This window comes from Mustela erminea, chromosome 4 (assembly GCF_009829155.1).
Source record: "Mustela erminea isolate mMusErm1 chromosome 4, mMusErm1.Pri, whole genome shotgun sequence".
In the NCBI taxonomy this organism is placed as follows: Eukaryota; Metazoa; Chordata; class Mammalia; order Carnivora; family Mustelidae; genus Mustela; species Mustela erminea.
The window spans coordinates 124923130-124943569 of NC_045617.1; positions in this window are offsets into that span (position 1 = coordinate 124923130).

Below are 20440 nucleotides of genomic sequence, written 5' to 3' on the forward strand. Positions count from 1 at the left end.
CAACAGTCTTTTGTCTTTTTTCTCTAACCTCTGCATCATGGGAGCTGAAGAGCAGAGGGATCAGATTTCAGTTGAACATGTGTTTCACTGTATTGAAATGTGCACGGTTTAATAGAGTAGACACCAATATCTCAGAGGGCCAGGGGATGAATTCAATAATCAGTATTAAAGAGTACTGGAGCTGTAAACAGTAACTGGCTATTTTCTGAGAAAAAGTAGACCTCCTGTAAGACAATTATCCATTCTCAAGGAATACTAAAAATCATCTTCTAGCATCAATCAGGCCAAGAGAATAAGTCATTCTCTAGTTTTTTTATTTCTTTACTTTGGACTGGAAAAATGGGTTGAACTAGCCTCTTATAAAATGAAAAATAAACAAACTTGAAAAATGGTTTGCTGCCTTTTAAAGTTTCTCTTTGATTTTTTGACAAAGTGAAGGTAGAAGATCCTATAGTGCAAAAATAAAGGTCACCTACAATTAAATAAATGTTTGAAGAAACCCCACAAGAATGAGGAATGTTGATATTCTTCATAAAAGTTTGAATATATGAGAAATTAAGACTTTTATTTAAAAATCACTAGTTGGGATCAGTCTTGCAGGCAATGATATATAATAAAGAGGGAGAGGAAAACCTACCCAGCATTACTTTTGTTACTAAAATGTGTAAACTTTACCATTCTAAAGAGGTAACTGCAGTAGTGATTATAAAAACACACATTAGATACAGCAATAATAATTGATGTAAACATGTTCCCCTCAATCCAGTTTTTCTTTTACACATAAGTCCTGCTGATAATCTTGAAAATGATATATTCTTCTTTGTAATGATGGATGAAGACCAACTGTCTTCTCCCTTCTATCAGATGATGAGATCCCTATGGTTCAAAGCCCTGTAATGGGTTTCCTGAGCCTTATCATGCTTTGTTAACCTTCAGAAACCAAAGCTTTTCATCTAAATGCAGATTTAATGCAACATTCCTTCCTTCATTGTACTTTGTGTTTGCATAGAATGTCCCAAAAGACATAATTTATTTTCCATATCTTCTTTATACATTTCCTTTTAAAATATTTTATTAAAAAGTTAAATGTAGTAATCCAATTTGCATTCTTTAACTCAAAAGTTTTATTTATTTACACATAAACTGATTATAAAAATTCTTTGCCCTATGTGATACATGGATATGTTTTAAAATCTCCAGAAAATAGAATAAAGTACTTCCTGTAAACTTACCCAAGACATATAAATAATAGTAAAATAACTGAAAGTCTAATACAATGTACTCATTCATCTGTCCCAAATTATTTTTTAATGTTATTTCTCCTTTTTTTTTAAACCAAGAGGGAAATTTGGAGTAATGTATATTAAATCAAAATTGACTTCTGAAAATTTCTAAAACTTTCTGTAAGATTATAGATAATGGTTTAAAAAAATGTCTAAATGCCTACTAAGAATTTTAAACATAGATTTTGAAGCACAAGTCTTAGGTTTATGGCATTTTATTGACAAGTTAAAAATAATTTTAATATTTGTGAAGGTGGAGCGCTAAACTATTTTATTATGAAGACCATAGAAAATTTTTTATGGATTTTACTTTTACCATCTCTCTATTTTAAATTAAAAAAATAATAAGGGAAACTTAGGGTAGGGAAAATATTCAGTAAACATTAAAATTTCAATTTGAGAGCCACAGAAAAATTGAGTAATAATCAAAGAGCAATACGTATGTTAAATAACTCTACTAAAAATAATTTTCATATGGTTCTAGAAGTTAGAGAGACTTTATTATTTATATATAAAGTATAAATTTTTTCATTTTTATTACTCCTCACATATTGCTTCAGTAAAGTCTTTATCATTTACATGTTTTATTCTTTTAAACCGTCTTTCAGATTTTATGTTTTTGTTAGAATTGAAATGCAATTCTTTAGGATTAAGCGTTTTCCTTGTGAAAAAATAAAAAGCATTAGGAAGGCAACAATTTTAGACAGCCTTTTGATTAGGACAAATTCAAAGATTTGTCATGTCTAGGAAAAGATTAGGATACTTGAAACCAGCAAACAGATTCAAATTGCATTTTGTGATAATTAATAATTATATTCTTGTTCAGTATTTTAAGATTTAATGAGAGGAAGAGTTTCAAGGGACTGATGAAAATAGTGAAAATACACTATTACATTCGGCCAGCAGGGGTCACAAAAGAATACACAATGACTTTGGAACATTTTTCTCAGTATGACAAAACATTTATCATGCTCTTGATGATAAAAATAAAACCACATTTTCAGAACTGGAAAAGGGAAGTTTGAAATATATTCACAAAGTTCCCTAAACTATTGAAAAAGAGAAAAAATAGAGATTTCAAGAAATTCTTCTGGATATGGATTTTTAATTTTTTTTTTTTTTAGGTCTTTGGGAGATGAAGGATCATATATTGCTTGATTACATTTATATGAAATGGCTCAAATAGGAAATCTGTAGAGACAGGAGGTAGATGGTTGCTTATTGCTGAGGTGTAATGGAGGTTTGAGGGTGATGGTTCATGGGTACTTTGGGATACAAGAACATTCTAAAATTGTGGTGATGGATTTATAACTCTGACTATATTAAAAAAAACATTGTATTGAACACTTTGAATGAATGAATTATATGATATAAAAACTATATATCAATAAAGTTGCTGGGTTTAAACATATAGTACTTTCAAAATCTTAATTTGGAAAACTCCAGATTTATTTCCTAATGAGTATTAATGGATTTTTGGATTAATGAATTTATAATGTCAAATATAGTATGTCAGTGATTTCATTTCAAACAAATGTAGATTAATTTATGTTACTTCACATGAACCTAAAATAGTTTATCAGGATTTGGGAGAGAACAAGTCCACCAGGAGAAACTCACTGGAGAGAGAACAGAGCTTCAGGTTATGAGCCTGACTTTTGCATAAGCTCACTGGGTAGCTTTCAGTAATTTGCTTCACCTTTCTGGATTATTTTTCTTATTTGTAAAATGAGTTTTATCCTTCAGGTGTCATTTTAGCTCTATAAATCACGTAGAATTTTTTCAGTCCATTTGCTTATTTGTGACTTAGAGGAAACTTAAAAAACTTTCTCTTAATTTCCAGCAAAAGCTGTTTAACATTTATACATTATTTAGAGTGAGCATGGAGAAACAATTTTATTGTCTAACATTTGCTAAGCCTGTTTTTGAAGCAGATGTTTGAACCTTGCTAAATTACTTGGATTTGGACATCTGAATAAAACATTACTTATATTTTAAAATTTTGATAAAATTAGCTTTTTATTAAAAATAATTAAAATTATAAGAATTTCTGAAACTGGAATTTTATGTATAATAAGTGATAGAGCAGGCAGTCAGATTCATATATATATTTAATAAAATATAGTCTAATTATGCCCCTTGACTTTTTAACTCAACATTTTTAAATTTAGAGAAGTGGTGATATGTATTTTTCAGACATAGGAACATTTTCAGGGAACATGTTTTGAATCATAGAAAGAAAAATTCCAACTTGATTAATTGTATACTCTTTACTTCTTTTTGAAGAAAGATCTTTTGTGGTTGATTCCCTCTTGAATTCTTTCATTTCCTTGGATCTTTACACAGCCAGTAATTGTAACATATTAGCTTTTTAAAAATTTTCCTCTTCAGGATAATATTTAAAGGCAACAGAACAAAAAGATATCTTCCTGGATCTCCCAAATATGTACAGTCTCACAGTAATGCCTAGTAATGTCCAGCAAACTGGAGATAACATGATAAAGTAGGTAAAGTATGCCCTGGCAATTTTTACTTTGCCAGTTTTAATTCAGCTCCTCAGATTATTTCCTTTTTTGTGTTGCTGCTTACCAACAGCATCCAGAATGCAAAAAGAAGGTTGAAAACCACCAAAAGCATCAAAGTGGAAAAGGTACAAAACCTTGAGGAAATAGCCTTCCTTGTTCATGTGTTTATTATACATGTGTTAGTTTGCTTTTCTTTAGTTCATACAGTCTGATAGTAGTGGCCATGTCTATCCCATATGTCTTGAGTCTTATTTCTTTGATGTCAAACATTTCAACTCTTTGAATGTGTAGAGCACCTCTCATTTATAGGGAGAATCTAGAATCTTAGAACTGGCAAAGTACTATGAAGCTACCTCGCCGGTCTTCTATCTAATAAGGCAAGTGCTTTTACTGAACTCATTCTGCATTAAGAATATGGTATTTTTTTTTCTAGGAACAAGTTGCCAATACGCTGCTTTGAGCAATTAACTGTTTTGGTATTATAGCTAAACCTCTCTCATAACACAGGGGGTGACTCTCTAGTACAGTCTGCTCATCCAATGCTCAGACTGTTTAACGCCTCCACTGGAGTGTCCCACCATTTTGAAGCCAGACTATGGTGTCTTAGACTGGAGGAGAAGTTCACCACTGAAGACCCTTGCTACCTGTCCAGGTACAAAACTGTGCTCATCTGAACAGTGGTCTTCTATTTACATATAGTACTTACTTATAGTATAATATATAATACTAAGTAATAAGGCCAACACTACTAGCATGTGAAAGTTACTTTCTTACTTCAGGATTATGAGCACAAATCCATTAGATGCTTGCTGCCTGCAATTCCAGTTTACTTTTTTCAGGAACAGTGATTTAAGAAGTTTCTTTGTCACAATCAAGAAGTACTCATTGATCAGTTAAGGGATCTATGATACCCTATGGTTAAAAAACAAAAAATATTTCTTAGATTTGAGTTCTACCCTCTGGTTGCTTATAATTTATACAATAAAGAGATTTGGAATTATAATGATTCAGAGATTGCAAAATAACTCTTTCTTTTTTTATTATGTTCAGTTAGCCAATATATAGTACAACATTAGTTTCTGATGTAGTGTTCAGTGATTCATTAGTTGTGTGTAACACCCAGTGCTCATCACAGTTGTATATGATTACATGTTTGTGTGAAAGTCATGTTGAGTATTCATGTAAAAATCATGTAAAAATCATCTTACTGATCTAAAGCAGTCAAAGATGATGATTGCATTCTCTTTCTATTCTGCCTTCTGGGTTTTTTGAAGTGAATGGAGCCTAAATCATAGAATGAATGAATGAATGAGAGAATAAATGAATGAAAAGTTACACTCATACAGCATATATATGGGAAGACAGACTTAAACACCCTGCTTTCCTAATACTCATGCAATATGAGTTACTTGACCCTGAAGTAGACAGAGAAGATCAACACATGGAACCTAATGTTGAAGAGTGACAGGAAAAACAAAGTGACTAAGGCATTAGTCTAAGCATTTCAATATTTAAGTTTATATATCCAGATTTCAGTGCGAGCATCTGGATGTTAGAGCTTCATTTTTTTTTACTACTACTCATTTACATGTCTTAGATGACATAGATAAAACCTATGCTCAGAGAGAACAAAAATAATAAGCACCTGACATTTTAAAATCAAGATTAGGAGAATCTTTGAGAAGTAGTGGTAGTGTAATTATGTAAACAATTTTGTTTTACTATTTTAAGAACATGAGATTTTATTGCATACTGCTTTAAAACACTTCCCCCCCTAGTTATATTGAAAAATGATTGGCATTCATCAATGTGTAAGATTAAGGCATACAGCATGGTTTGATTTACTTATATTTACATATATTGTAGAATGATTACTATAATAGGTTCAGCGAACATCATCATATATATAATACATAAATATATATTTATATTTTATATATATGTAATATATAAGAATATATTAATTATATTTATATATTCATATATATTAATTATATTAAGAATAGTATATAAGAATATAAAAGAAAGAAGAAAAGAATAAAGAGGAAAAATTTCTTATCAGGAAGAGAACTCTTATTAGGATCTACTCTCTTAACTTTCCTGTATATCACATAGCAGTGTTAGCTATGGTCCTCATGTTGAACATTCCATCACTAGTAGTTGCTTATCTTATAACTGGAAGTTTATACCATTTGACCACCTTTCCCCAATTCTCCACCCCACACCTTGCTTCTGGGAACCACAAGTCTAATTTCTTTTTCTGTATTTACAGAGACCTACTCAGGTTTTCTTTCTTTTTAGTTTTTTAATTTCATGTATAAGTAAGGTCATATAATATTTATCTGACTTATTTCACTGAGCATAATGCCTTTAAAATCCACTCATGTTGTCAAAAATGGCTGAATAACAGTCCATTGTACTCCCCCCTGCAACACACACACTAATTTCTTACCATCCATCAATGGACACTTAGGTTGTTTCCATGTCTTGACTCTTGTAAATCATGCTGCTGTGAACATGGGTTATAGATTTCTTTTCCAGTCTGTGATTTTTTACCTTTAGATATATTCCCAGAGGGGTGCCTATGTGGCTCAGTGGGTTAAAGCCTCTGCCTTTGGCTTAGGTCATGATCCTAGGGTCCTGGGATGGAGCCTTGCATTGGGCTCTCTGCTCAACAGGGAGCCTGCTTCCTCCTCTCTCTGCCTGCTTCTCTGCCTGCTTGTGATCTCTGTCTGTCAAATAAATAAATAAAATCTTAAAAATAAAAACAAAAAAGATATATTCCCAGAACTGAAATTGCTGAATCGTATGGTAGTTCTATTTTAATTTTTTGAGAATTCTTTATTCTGTTTTCCATAATGGATGTACCAGTTTACAATATCACCAATGGTGCACAAGGGCTTTCTTTTCCCCACATACACACTACCGTTTGTTATATCTTGTCTTTTTTATAATGGCATTTTAACAGGCATAAGGTGATATTTCATTGTGATTTTAATTTATATTTCTCTAATGATTAGTGATGTTGAACATCATTTCATGTACCTGCTGGCCTTTCATATGTCTTTGGAGAAATGTCTATTCAGGTCCTTTGCCTATTTTTAAATTAGGTTGTCTTTTCGCTGTTGAGTTAATAGAAGTTCTTTATAAGTTTTGGATATTAACCCTCTGTCAGATATATGGTTTGCAGTTTTTTTCCCATTCCATTGGTGGTCTCTTCATGGTTATTGATGGTTTCTTTTTTTGTGCAGAAGTTTTGCAGTTTGATGTAATCCACTTGTTTATTTTTTATTGTTGGCTTGTGTAGGTGTCATATCCAAAAGCTCATTACCTAGACCCATGTCAAGGAGCTTTCTTCCTATTTTATTCTTCTGAGAATCTCATGGTTTCACATCTTAAATTTAAGTCTTTCTTCATTTCATGTTAATTTTTGCAGGTGCTGTAAAATATGGATCCAGTTTCATTCATACTTGTGAATATCCAGTTATTTTCACACCATTTATTGAAGAGACTATCTTTCCTCCATTGAGTTTTCTTGACTCCTTGGTCAAATATTAGTTGACTGTGTATGCTTAGGTTTGTTTCTGGGATCTTCATTCTGTTCCATTAGTCTAGTTGTCTGTTTTCATGTTAATACCATACTATTTTGATGATTATCACTTTATAGTATAGCTTGAAATCAGAAAGTGTACCATCTCCTGCTTTGTTTTCCTTTCTCAAGATTTCCTTTACTATTCAAGGCCTTTTGTGAGTTCCATATAAAATTTAAGAGTGTTTTTTCTATTTCTGAAGAAAATGCAATGGAATCTTGATAAGGACCACATTGAATCAATAGATGGTCTTTAGTATTTTAACAATATCAATTCTTCCAATATATGAAATAGGATGACTTTCCATTTATTTGTGCCTTCTTCAATTTCTTTCACAAGTGTGTTATACTTTTCAGCATAGAGATCTTTCCTTACTTTATTTTTAAAGTATTTTATTCTTTTTAGTGTTATTATAAAGAGAATTTATTTCTTTTCAGAAATTTCATTATTAGAGTATAGAGACACTACAGATTTTTAATGTTAATTTTACTGACTTTACTGAATTCACTAATTTAATAATTTTTTGGTGGGATCTTAAGGATTTTCTATATGTAAAATCATGTCATTTGCAAAAACAGACAATTGTGCTTCTTTCTTTCCAATTCTGATAGCTTTTATTTATTTTTCTTGCCTAATTGCTCCAGCTAGGACTTCCAGTACTATGTTGAATAGGAGTGGTGAGAATGGGCACCCTTATTTTGTTCTTGATCTTAGAGGAAAATCTTACAACCTTTCACCATGGACTATGATGTTTTCTGTGAGCCAGTCATGCCTGGTCTTTATTATCCTGATATATGTTCTTTTCATGCCTAATTTTTTAAAAATTATTATTATTTTTTAATTTTTCATTTTTTATAAACATGTATTTTTATTCCCAGGGGTACAGGTCTGTGAATCGCCAGGTTTACACACTTCACAGCACTCACCAAAGCACATACCCTCCCCAATGTCCATAACCCCACCCCCCCTTCTCCCAACCCCCCTACTCCCAGCAACCCTCAGCTTGCCTTGTGAGATTAAGAGTCACTTATGGTTTGTCTCCCTCCCAATCCCATCTTGTTTCATTGATTCTTCTCCTACCCACTTAAGCCCCCATGTTGCATCACCACTTCCTCATATCAGGGAGATCATATGATAGTTGTCTTTCTCTGCTTGACTTATTTTGCTAAGCATGATACGCTCTAGTTCCATCCATGTCGTCACAAATGGCAAGATTTCATTTCTTTTGATGGCTGCATAGTATTCCATTGTGTATATATACCACATCTTCTTGATACATTCATCTGTTGATGGACATCTAGGTTCTTTCCATAGTTTGGCTATTGTGGACATTGCTGCTATAAACATTTGGGTGCACGTGCCCCTTTGGATCACTACGTTTGTATCTTTAGGGTAAATACCCAGTAGTGTAATTGCTGGGTCATAGGGCAGTTCTATTTTCAACATTTTGAGGAACCTCCATGCTGTTTCCAGAGTGGTTGCACGAGCTTGCATTCCCACCAACAGGGTAAGAGGGTTCCCCTTTCTCTGCATCCTCGCCAGCATCTGTCATTTCCTGACTTGTTGATTTTAGCCATTCTGACTGGTGTGAGGTGATATCTCATTGTGGTTTTGATTTGTATTTCCCTGATGCCGAGTGATATGGAGCACTTTTTCATGTGTCTGTTGGCCATCTGGATGTCTTCTTTGCAGAAATGTCTGTTCATGTCCTCTGCCCATTTCTTGATTGGATTATTTGTTCTTTGGGTGTTGAGTTTGCTAAGTTCTTTATAGATTCTGGACACTAGTCCTTTATCTGATATGTCGTTTGCAAATATCTTCTCCCATTCTGTCAGTTGTCTTTTGGTTTTGTTAACTGTTTGCTGTGCAAAAGCTTTTGATCTTGATGAAATCCCAATAGTTCATTTTTGCCCTTGCTTCCCTTGCCTTTGGCGATGTTCCTAGGAAGATGTTGCTGCGGCTGAGGTCGAAGAGGTTGCTGCCTGTGTTCTCCTCAAGGATTTTGATGGATTCCTTTCGCACATTGAGGTCCTTCATCCATTTTGAGTCTATTTTTGTGTGTGGTGTAAGGAAATGGTCCAATTTCATTTTTCTGCATGTGGCTGTCCAATTTTCCCAGCACCATTTATTGAAGAGGCTGTCTTTTTTCCATTGGACAGTCTTTCCTGCTTTGTCGAAGATTAGTTGACTGTAGAGTTGAGGGTCTATTTCTGGGCTCTCTATTCTGTTCCATTGATCTATGTGTCTGTTTTTGTGCCAATACCATGCTGTCTTGATGATGACAGCTTTGTAATAGAGCTTGAAGTCCGGAATTGTGATGCCACCAACTTTGGCTGTCTTTTTCAATATCCTCTTGGCTATTCGAGGTCTTTTCTGGTTCCATATAGATTTTAGGATTATTTGTCCCATTTCTTTGAAAAAGATGGATGGTACTTTGATAGGAATTGTATTAAATGTGTAGATTGCTTTAGGTAGCATAGAATTTTCACAATATTTATTCTTCCAATCCAGGAGCATGGAACATTTTTCCATTTCTTTGTGTCTTCCTCAATTTCTTTCATGAGTACTTTATAGTTTTCTGAGTATAGATTCTGTGCCTCTTTGGTTAGGTTTATTCCTAGGTATCTCATGGTTTTGGGTGGAATTGTAAATGGGATTGACTCCTTAATTTCTCTTTCTTCTGTCTTGTTGTTGGTGTAGAGAAATGCAACATATTTCTGTGCATTGATTTTATATCCTGACACTTTACTGAATTCCTGTACAAGTTCAAGCAGTTTTGGAGTGGAGTCTTTTGGGGTTCCACATACAGTATCATATCATCTGTGAAGAGTGATAGTTTGACTTCTTCTTTGCCAATTTGGATGCCTTTAATTTCCTTTTGTTGTCTGATTGCTGAGGCTAGGACTTCTAGTACTATGTTGAATAGCAGTGGTGATAATGGACATCCCTGCCATTTTCCTGACCTTAGCAGAAAAGCTTTCAGTTTTTTTCCATTGAGAATGATATTTGTGGTGAAAATGAAAGCCATTTTATGAAATGAAAGCCATTCCTAAATGGCTTTGATGATATTGAGGTATGTGCCCTCTATCCCTACACTTTGAAGAGTTTTGATCAGGAAGGGATGCTGTACTTTGTCAAATGCTTTTTCAGCATTTATAGAGTATCATATGGTTCTTGTTCACTCTATTATTGATGTGTTGTATCACATTGATTGATTTGCAGATGTTGAACCAACCTTGCAGGCCTGGAATAAATCCCACTTGGTCGTGGTGAATAATCCTTTTCATGTACTGTTGAATCCTATTGGCTAGTATTTTGGTGAGAATTTTAGCATCTGTGTTCATCAATAATATTGGTCTATAGCTCTCCTTTTTGATGGGATCCTTGTCTGGTTTGGGATCAAGGTGATGCTGGCCTCATAAAATAAGTTTGGAAGTTTTCCCTCTATTTCTATTTTTTGGAGCAGTTTCAGGAGAATAGGAATTAGTTCTTCTTTAAATGTTTGGTAGAATTCTCCTGGGAAGCCGTCTGGCCCTGGGCTTTTGTTTGTTTGGAGATTTTTGATGACTGTTTCAATCTCCTTACTGGTTATGGGTTTGTTCAGACTTTCTATTTCTTCCTGGTTCAGTTGTGGTAGTTTAAGTGTTTCTAGGAATGCATCCATTTCTTCCAGATTGTCAAATTTATTGGCGTAGAGTTGCTCATAGTATTTCTTATAATTGTCTGCATTTCTTTGGTGTTAGTTGTGATCTCTCCTCTTTCATTCATGATTTTATTTATTTGGGTCATTTTCTCTTTTCTTTTTGATAAGTCTTGCCAGGGGTTTATCAATCTTATTAATTCTTTCAAAGAACCAGCTCCTAGTTTCGTTGATTTGTTCTATTGTTTTGGTTTCTATTTCATTGATTTCTGCTCTGATCTTTATGATTTCTCTTCTCCTGCTGGGTTCAGGGTTTCTTTCTTGTTCTTTCCCCTTAGGTGTAGGATTAGGTTGTGTACATGAGACCTTTCTTGTTTCTTGATAAAAGCTTTTACCGCTATATATTTTCATCTCAGGTCTGCCTTTGTTGTGTCCCACAGATTTTGAACCGTTGTGTTTTCATCATCATTTGTTTCCATTATTTTTTTCAATTCTTCTTTAATTTCCTGGTTGACCCATTCATTCTTTACAAGGATGCTGTTTAGTCTCCATGTATTTGGGTTCTTTCCAAATTTCCTCTTGTGGTTGAGTTCTAGCTTCAGAGCATTGTGGTCTGAAAATATGCAGGGAATGATCCCAGTTTTTTGATACCGGTTGAGACCTGATTTAGGACCGAGGATGTGATCTATTCTGGAGAATGTTCCATGTGCACTAGAGAAAAATGTGTATTCTGTTGCTTTGGGAGAAATGTTCTGAATATATCTGTGATGTCCATCTGGTCCAGTGTGTCATTTAAGGCCTTTATTTCCTTGTTGATCTTTTGCTTGGATGATCTGTCCATTTCAGTGAGGGGAGTGTTAAAGTCCCGTACTATTATTGTATTAGTGTCGATGTGTTTCTTTGATTTTTTTATTAATTGGTTTATAGAGTTGGTTGCTCCCATGTTGGGGGCATAGCTATTTAAAATTGTTAGATCTTCTTGTTGGACAGATCCTTTGAGTATGATATAGTATCCTTCCTCATCTCTTATTATAGTCTTTGGCTTAAAATCTAATTGATCTGATAGAAGGACTGCCACTCCTGCTTTCTTCTGATGTCCATTTGCATGGTAAATTCTTTTCCACCCCCTCACTTTAAATCTGGAGGTGTCTTCAGGTTTAAAATGAGTTTCTTGTAGGCCACATTTAGATGGGTTTTGTTTTTTTTATCCATTCTAATACCTTGTGTCTTTTGATTGGGGCATCTAGCCCATTAACATTCAGGATAACTATTGAGAGATATGAATTTAGTGCCATCGTATTGCCTGTAAGGTGGCTGTTCCTGTATATTGTCTCTCTTCCTTTCTGTTCTACTACTTTTAGGCTCTCTCTTTGCTTAGAGGACCCCTTTCAATATTTCCTATAGAGCTCGTTTGGTGTTTGCAAATTCTTTCAGTTTTTGTTTGTCCTGGAAGTTTTAATCTCTCCTTCTATTTTCAATGATAGCCTAGCTGGATATAGTATTCTTAGCTGCATGTTTTTATCATTTAGTGCTCTGAATATATCATGCCAGCTCTTTCTGGCCTGCCAGGTCTTGTGGATAAGTCTGCTGCCGATCTAATATTTTTACCATTGTATGTTACATACTTCTTTTCCCGGGCTGCTTTCAGGATTTTCTCTTTGTCACTAAGACTTATAAACTTTAGTATTAGGTGACGGGGTATGGACCTATTCTTGTTGATTTTGATGGGGGTTCTCTGTACCTCCTGGATTTTGATGCTTGTTCCCTTTGCCATATTGGGGAAATTCTCTCCAATAATTCTCTCCAGTATACCTTCTGTTCCCCTCTCTCTTTCTTCTCTTCTGGAATCCCAATTATTCTAATGTTGTTTTATCTTTTGGTGTCACTTATCTCTCGAATTTTCCCCTCGCGGTCCAGTAGCTCTTTGTCCCTCTTTTGCTCAGCTTCTTTATTCTCTGTCATTTGGTCTTCTATATTGCTATTCTTTCTTCTGCCTCATTTATCCTAGCAGTGAGAGCCTCCATTTTTGATTGCACCTCATTAATAGCTTTTTTTATTTCAATTTGGTTAGATTTTAGTTCTTTTATTTCTCTAGAAAGGGCTTTTATCTCTCCAGGGAGGGTTTCTCTAATATATTCCATGCCTTTTTCGAGCCCAGCTAGAACCTTGAGAATCGTCATTCTGAACTCTTGATCTGACATATTACCAACGTCTGTATTGATTAGGTCCCTAGCCTTCAGTACTGCCTCTTGTTCTTTTTTTTTTTTTTGTCATTTTGTCCAGATAAGAGTATATGAAGGAGCAAGTAAAATACTAAAGGGGTGGCAACAACCCCAGGAAAATATGCTTTAACCAAATCAGAAGAGATCACAAATCGTGAGGGGGGAGAAAGGGGATAAAAAGAGGTTCAGAAAGAAAAAAATAAATAAATAAAAGAAAAGAAACAATTCAAAAAAGAAAATGAATGAAGAAAAAGTATAAAAAAGAAATATATATATATATATATATATATTAGATAAACTTCTTAAAAAAACGTTAAAAAAGAAAAGGGTAAAAGTTAAAAAAATTTTAGTAGAAGAAGATAAAAATAATTTTAAAAGAAACAAAAATTAAATTAACTTCAAGACTAAAGAATCATGGGGAGAAAGCCATGAGTTTCATGCTTCACTTTCTCCTCCTCTGGAATTCTGCTGCTCTCGTTGGTCTTGAACCTGCACTCCTTGATAGGTGAACTTGGTCTTGGCTGGATTTCTTGTTGATCTTCAGGGGGTGGGGCCTTTTGTAGTGATGAGCAAGTGTCTTTGCCCCAGGTGGATTTGCACCGCCGTTACCAGGGGACGGGCTGAGTAATCCGCTCGGGTTTGCTTTCAGGAGCTTTTGTTTCCTGAGCGCTTTTCATAGAGTTCCGGAGGATGGGAATGAAAACGGCGGCCTCCTGGTCTCTGGCCCAGAGGAGACGAGAGCCTGGGACCCCACTCTTCAGTGCGCCCTCAGAGAACAGCGCCCAATAACTCCCGTCTGCCTGACCTCCAGCCACGCTCTGAGCTCACCGAGCCTGCGACCCAATTAAGGTAACCCAGAGCTGTGAGCTCACTCTCAGCTCTGTCTCTGTAGCCGGCTTCCCCATTGTAATACCTGTAAGCTCTGTGACACTGACACTCCTGATCCTTCTGTGACCCTGTGGGACCTGAGGCCATGCTGACCCCGTGTGGGCTTCACGCCGGTTTAGCCTCTGGAGCGATGTCCCTCAGCGGAACAGACTTTTAAAAGTCCTGATTTTGTGCTCCATTGCTCTGCCGCTTGCTGGGAGCTGGCCCCTCCACCCCGGGGTCTATCTTCCTGTTGTTTTGGAGGCACTTCTCCGCCAGTCCTACCTTTCAGAAAGTGGTTGATTTTCTGTTTCTAGAATTGTGCCTGCTACTCCTCTGCCATCTTGACTCCTCCCCTGTAATTGTTATAAGTTTTATTGCAATTTTGATTTGTATTTCCCTGATCAGCTATATTGCCTTAAAAATACTTTCTGTCTTCTCTTTTTCTTTTCCTTCTGGGATTCCCATAAAGCAAATATGCTTTCTTTCATTGTGTCCAATAATCCCTGTAGGTTTTCTTCAATCTTTTCTCTTTTTACTCCTCTGACTGGGTAATTTCCAATATCCTATCCCCCAGGCCACTGATTCTTTCTCTTGCATGGTCAAGTCCATTTTTGAAACTCTTTATTGAATTCTTTAGTTTATTATATTTGTAAACTGCAAGATTTCTTTTTCTTTCTTTCTTTCTTTCTTTCTTTCTTTCTTTCTTTCTTTCTTTCTTTCTTTCTTTCTTCTTTTTAATGATTGCCATTTCCTTGTCAAATCTCTCTTTTTCTTCATGCATTCCTTTCCTGTTTTTGTTTAGTTGTCTGTGTTTTCTTGTAGGTCACTAAAATTCCTTAAGATTATTTTGAATTCTTTGTTTGATAGTTCATGGATCTCCATTTCTTAGGGTCAGTAATTGGAACTTTTAAAGTTTCCTTTGGTGTGTCATATTTACATGATATTTTGTGATCCTCAATTTCTTATGTTCATATCTGTACATTTAAGTAACAGGGTTTTTCTTCTAGAGTTTACAGGTTTGTTTTGACAGAGATAATGTATAACCAGTCAGTTCAGTTTGGGTTTCTGGATGTGTTACATGATAATGCCTTGGGCAGGTACAGCCTACTATGATGAGGTAACTGTTCAAACTCTGAGGATGGAGTGGAAGGTGATGTACCACTGGCTAAGAGCAGTTACTTAGGACTGCTGGTTTGGTAGGATGGACTCCACAGTTGCCTGAATTCTCTGGTCAGGCTTACTGGGTGGTTGGTACTGGGAACCATATTCAGTAGTTGTTGAGGGCTATGAAGTAGCTTTCCTGACAGGCAGAACCGCAGGCCAGGACCTAGATCCTGTACAACTCATTGTTTGAGGGGGGTCCAAATCAGGCCAGAATATGCACTGAATTCCCTGGTCAGTTAAAAAAATCTTCAGCCATTATTCCTTTAAATGTACTTTTAAATATAGTGTCACCAATTTTTCTCTGCAGGTTTTTAAAAGCAAAATTATGTGCTTTCTTTTCAAGTTTCACTGGACAAAGGGATGTTGAACGTTTGTGTAGCTTTCCATATGCTTCCCCTGTCCCTGGTTGGACAGGCTGAAGACTACATTCAAAGATGAGTGGGGCTGTGAATTAGATTCCCTGCTCCAGTGCAGTGGAAGAAGCAGCTCTAGGGCTGGTAAAACAATGTTGTCTTAACTCACGTTGCTCTACACTCCAAGTTCCTTGGCTGAATAAGGCCACTGGCTTTGTTCTACAAACTTTTGGCTCTATCTACCTCTTTCTTGGCTCCAGCTCCAGTGGGCTACACAGCTGTTAGGTGTTTTTACCAGCCCATCTGGTCAGATACAGGAATACATTCTCTAGCATGGATGCGCTATGTCCCAGCCTGGTGGGAAAGAGACAGGCTACTCCAGGCAAATCTCAATTTCCCAAACAGGATATCTGGTTGGAGAGATCAGGAGCTACTCTCATGCTTGTCTGTGAATTAATCCCTCTGCCTCTGTGTAGCATGGGAAGACTCCATACTTGGTACTGGCTTTGCTCTGGGGAGCAATCAGCTCTGCCTGGCCAAATTTCAGCTCAATTGCTGCTGAGTTGCACAGCTACTAGCAGTTGTCACCAGGTTTTCTGGTCAGATGAGGTTGGAAGTCACTTTCTACAGTGGGCTGGGCTGTCACTCAGCACCTTGCCTGGGTGTGGGCAAACTAGGCTCTAGGGCTGGCATAACTCCTTGCTTAAGGATCCAAGTCAGGCAGATCTACACTTTACTGAGTTCTATGGTCCGAATACACCCCTGAGTTGTTTCTGCAAATGAGCAAAAGCTATGGTTGGAATTACTACTTATGTGCTACAGGTATTAACTGGGCCTGTCAAGATTCATGTGCTGGTTGTTGCAAAACCCTCCCTACTTCTCTGTAATAGTCAGACTCCCAGTGGCTGGGACCCAGATTCCCCTGTAATCCCAGTGGTGCAAGATCTGAGTAGGACCTCCCATAAAGTTACCCACACTGCTGGAGCAGGAGATGGCACTGGCTGTCCCCCACTCCAATTTCTCTTTTCTCACTAGAGGCTTAGTGGAGCCTCTCTGTGTGTTGCTGCGCTGTCCTGGGGAAGGAGTAATGTGGTCAATGTGTAGCCATTTCTCTTATGCTTTTAATGCAGTCTGTATTGGTTTTGAGTTGCAGGAAGGTGCTTCGGCCTCACTCCCATGTTCTATTATTCTTTTAGTGGTATCCGTTTCTTGGAGAGATGTTAGTTGCTCTTCCTATGAGGAAGCAAAGTTAGGAATGACCTATGTCACCGTTTTGATGGTGTCACTATCTATGTAAACAAATTTTACACAAATATTTTTAGTAGCTTTTAAAGTTAACACTGAAATTAATCCACTAAATAAAATGACAGAAGTAAATTTTCCTCAGTATGTTATACAGTACATTTATGTTATACTTTGTAAAATAATATAACTTTTAAAAAAAATATTTTATTTATTTGACAGAGAGAGATCACAAGTAGACAGAGAGGCAGGCAGAGAGAGAGAGAGAGGGAAGCAGGCTCCCTGCTGAGCAGAGAGCCCAATACGGGACTTGATCCCAGGACCCTGAGATCATGACCTGAGCTGAAGGCAGCAGCAACCCACTGAGCCACCCAAACACCCAAAATAATATAACTTTTAACAATATCTGATAATTCATAATATTCTTACCCAACAGCCACGTTCAGCCAATGTAGTATAATCTGTTATATTTTATTTATCAATTATATATCCCACAATTTGCTATAATTTTTTTTCCATTCCTTGCCTGTGGTTTTATACATTTCCAAATGTTTACTTGCTTTTTTAAAAAAATTTATTTTTTATTTAATTTTGGCATAACAGTATTCATTATTTTTTCACCACACCCAGTGCTCCATGCAATCCGTGCCTTCTATAAAACCCACCACTTGGTACCCCAACCTCCTGCCCCCCGCCATATAATTTAACCCAATTTCAGAAATTATGTTTTTCACACCAAGAGATACACAAAATTTTCCATTTAGGAAAAGACAACTGAATTTTTTTAGAGTTGCCAGATGTCCAGTTTTAAATCAGGCTGTCTGGTATTTGAGCTTTTATATTATAAAAAAATTAAGGAAACCGTGCATGTAGTTATGGCAAATAAATTCTAATTAAATCACCTTCATCATTACATGACATAACTAGATCTGCTCACTCTCTTGAAGTTGGCCCCAGGACACAGAGTCAATCAAGTCTTCCTAGCACCTGGGCCACACTGGTGTAACCTGGATTTAAATTTACACTGCCTTCCCTGCCAGGAAACAGGCAACCTCATGAAACAGAAGTGTGTTCTCATTGTAAAATTGTGATTCATTGGAGAAAGTTTTCATTTTTCTAGTATATAGCAATATTGATTTCTGGGCAAAAAAATGCCTGATAGCTTTATTTTAAAAGAATGCTGATTGCCATACAACAAATCTTTCTTTCTTTTTTGTCAGAGTTTAAAGTGTTTTCTTTAATTTTAAATATATTAATGTTCTTTTTAGCATTTTCTTGTAAAAGTAAAATGTCTGGCAGTGCTTAGTTAAATTAAATATACACATACTCATTTACACAGAAATTCTGCTCCTGGGCTTATACACCAAAGAAATCACACCTAGCTTCATGAGGCATTATTTGAGGAGGCAGGGAGTTGAGACAGCTTAAATGTTCATTCTTGGGAGAATGGATGGATTAAGCACAGGGAAAGCATGCCATGGAACAATTAGAAGCCATGGATAAGTTGCATACAAGTTGCAATACAGACAGTAGTAAAATTATAGTGCTGGTTTAAAATAGGAAGGTCAGAACATGTAACACAATATCATTTATATAAATTAAAGTATATTAATACAAAACACTTAAAAAGAATGATGCATATTAAAGTCATGAATATGGCTGCCCATAGGGAAAGGCAAATGGGGGATGGATAAGAATAGAAGAGAGAAAGTCATAAATATGCACATCAATAAAATGAGAGACAAGCCTTGAAGAGACAAATGACAATAATATGGTATAAATGGAGGGTGCTTAATGCTCTGAACCTTAGGTTGAAAAAATGTAACAATTCATAAAGATATAAGTACATAAAGCTAAATGTGCACATGCCTTGTTTACCCTGGCCCAGTTTCAACTTCTAGAGGTAGCAATTGTTAGCAATTTGAAACAAGTTGTTTCAGCCTCATTTCTGTGCATATACAAAATCTAGTTTCATTTTTACAAAAATGGGGTCATGCTACACCTACTGTATTACACTTTGCTTTTTCTCTCTCACACACTATTCTAATCCTATACCTAAATCACACACACAATTATACTATATATAATTATTATTCTTATATGTCTGCAGGTATGGATTCCTCCCCCCACCATCCTTTTCTTGAATCTTGCTCCTCCCCTCCTTCTTTCTTTTCTTTTTTTGGAAAGTTGGTTAATAGGGAGCCGTTTTGTCATATAAGAAAACTAGCCCAACTGCACTTCTAAGTTTGGATTCTTTAGTGTCCAATTTTTGTTAGTAGTAGTATTTTTTACAATGTCAATGTTTTGTAACACTTAACTTCACTTCTACAACTATAATTAATACAGTTACTCAGCCAGTAACTACAGTTACTCAGCTGAGTAACTGTATTAATTATTGGTTAATATTCAATGCACACTTTCAGTTGTTTCCTAGTAGTTTTTTCTTTACCATCTTCTGGCTTTGAATGTTGAATTGTTGATATTGAAAAAGTTGAGTCAGCCTGAGTTTTCTCACTTGCATATTAATTACTATTGCCTAAATTGTCATAGATTCTTTCTTTTCCCTTGGAGATAAGTAACTTCACCAGAAAATATCTATCAGTTTTGTTTCTTTTGTTTTATGCAATTTGTATATCTTTTCTAGTTTATGTCTAAAATTTATTGACTTTTTTGTCAGTACTTAATTATTTTTCATTTTATTCTGTGCAACTGTTTTCAAGGATATTCATGTCACTTCCTCTGTTTTCAATAGTATGTATTCTACATCTTGTGGATTCTAATGTGGTTTCAATTTCTGTAATCATGTGGGATCCACTACCACAAGAAACGTGAGGAAATTTGTGAAAGCTTACATGATAACAACTTGAGAAAAATTCAGTGAGGCATTATTCGAAACAGGTAATGAGATGACAGTGGAATGGAAAACACAAAAGGCATGAAAATACTCATTTGAGTGATAGATTGCAGGTATAGTGTCAGGCTTTCTTGTGGCCCAATACCACTAGTTCCTCTACTTTTTTCTGACCAAATGCTTCACTGTCCTTGAGTGAGTGTGTAGCAAATAAGGAATTGGTTTTTGTTTCATACTTTTAAACTTTACATATAATATATTATTAGTCCCAGGGTTACAGGTCTGTGAATTGTCAGGCTTACACACTTCACAGCATTCACCATAGCACTTACCCTCCCCAATGTCCATAACCCAACCACCCTTTCCAAACCACCCTCCCCCCAGCAACCCTCAGTTTGTTTTGTGAATTGAGTCTTTCATGGTTTTTCTCCCTCCTGATCCTATCTGGTTTCATTTTTTCCTTCTCTACCCCCCATGCCTCCGACTTGGCCTCTCAAATTCCTCATATTAAGGAGATCATATGATAATTGTCTTTCTCTGATTGACTTATTTTGTTCAGCATCCATCATGGATGGAACTAGAGAGTTCCATCCACATCGTTGCAAATGGCAAGATTTCATTTCTTTTGAAGGCTGCATAGTATTCCATTGTGTGTGTGTGTGTGTGTGTATACACACACACATATATCACATCATCTTTA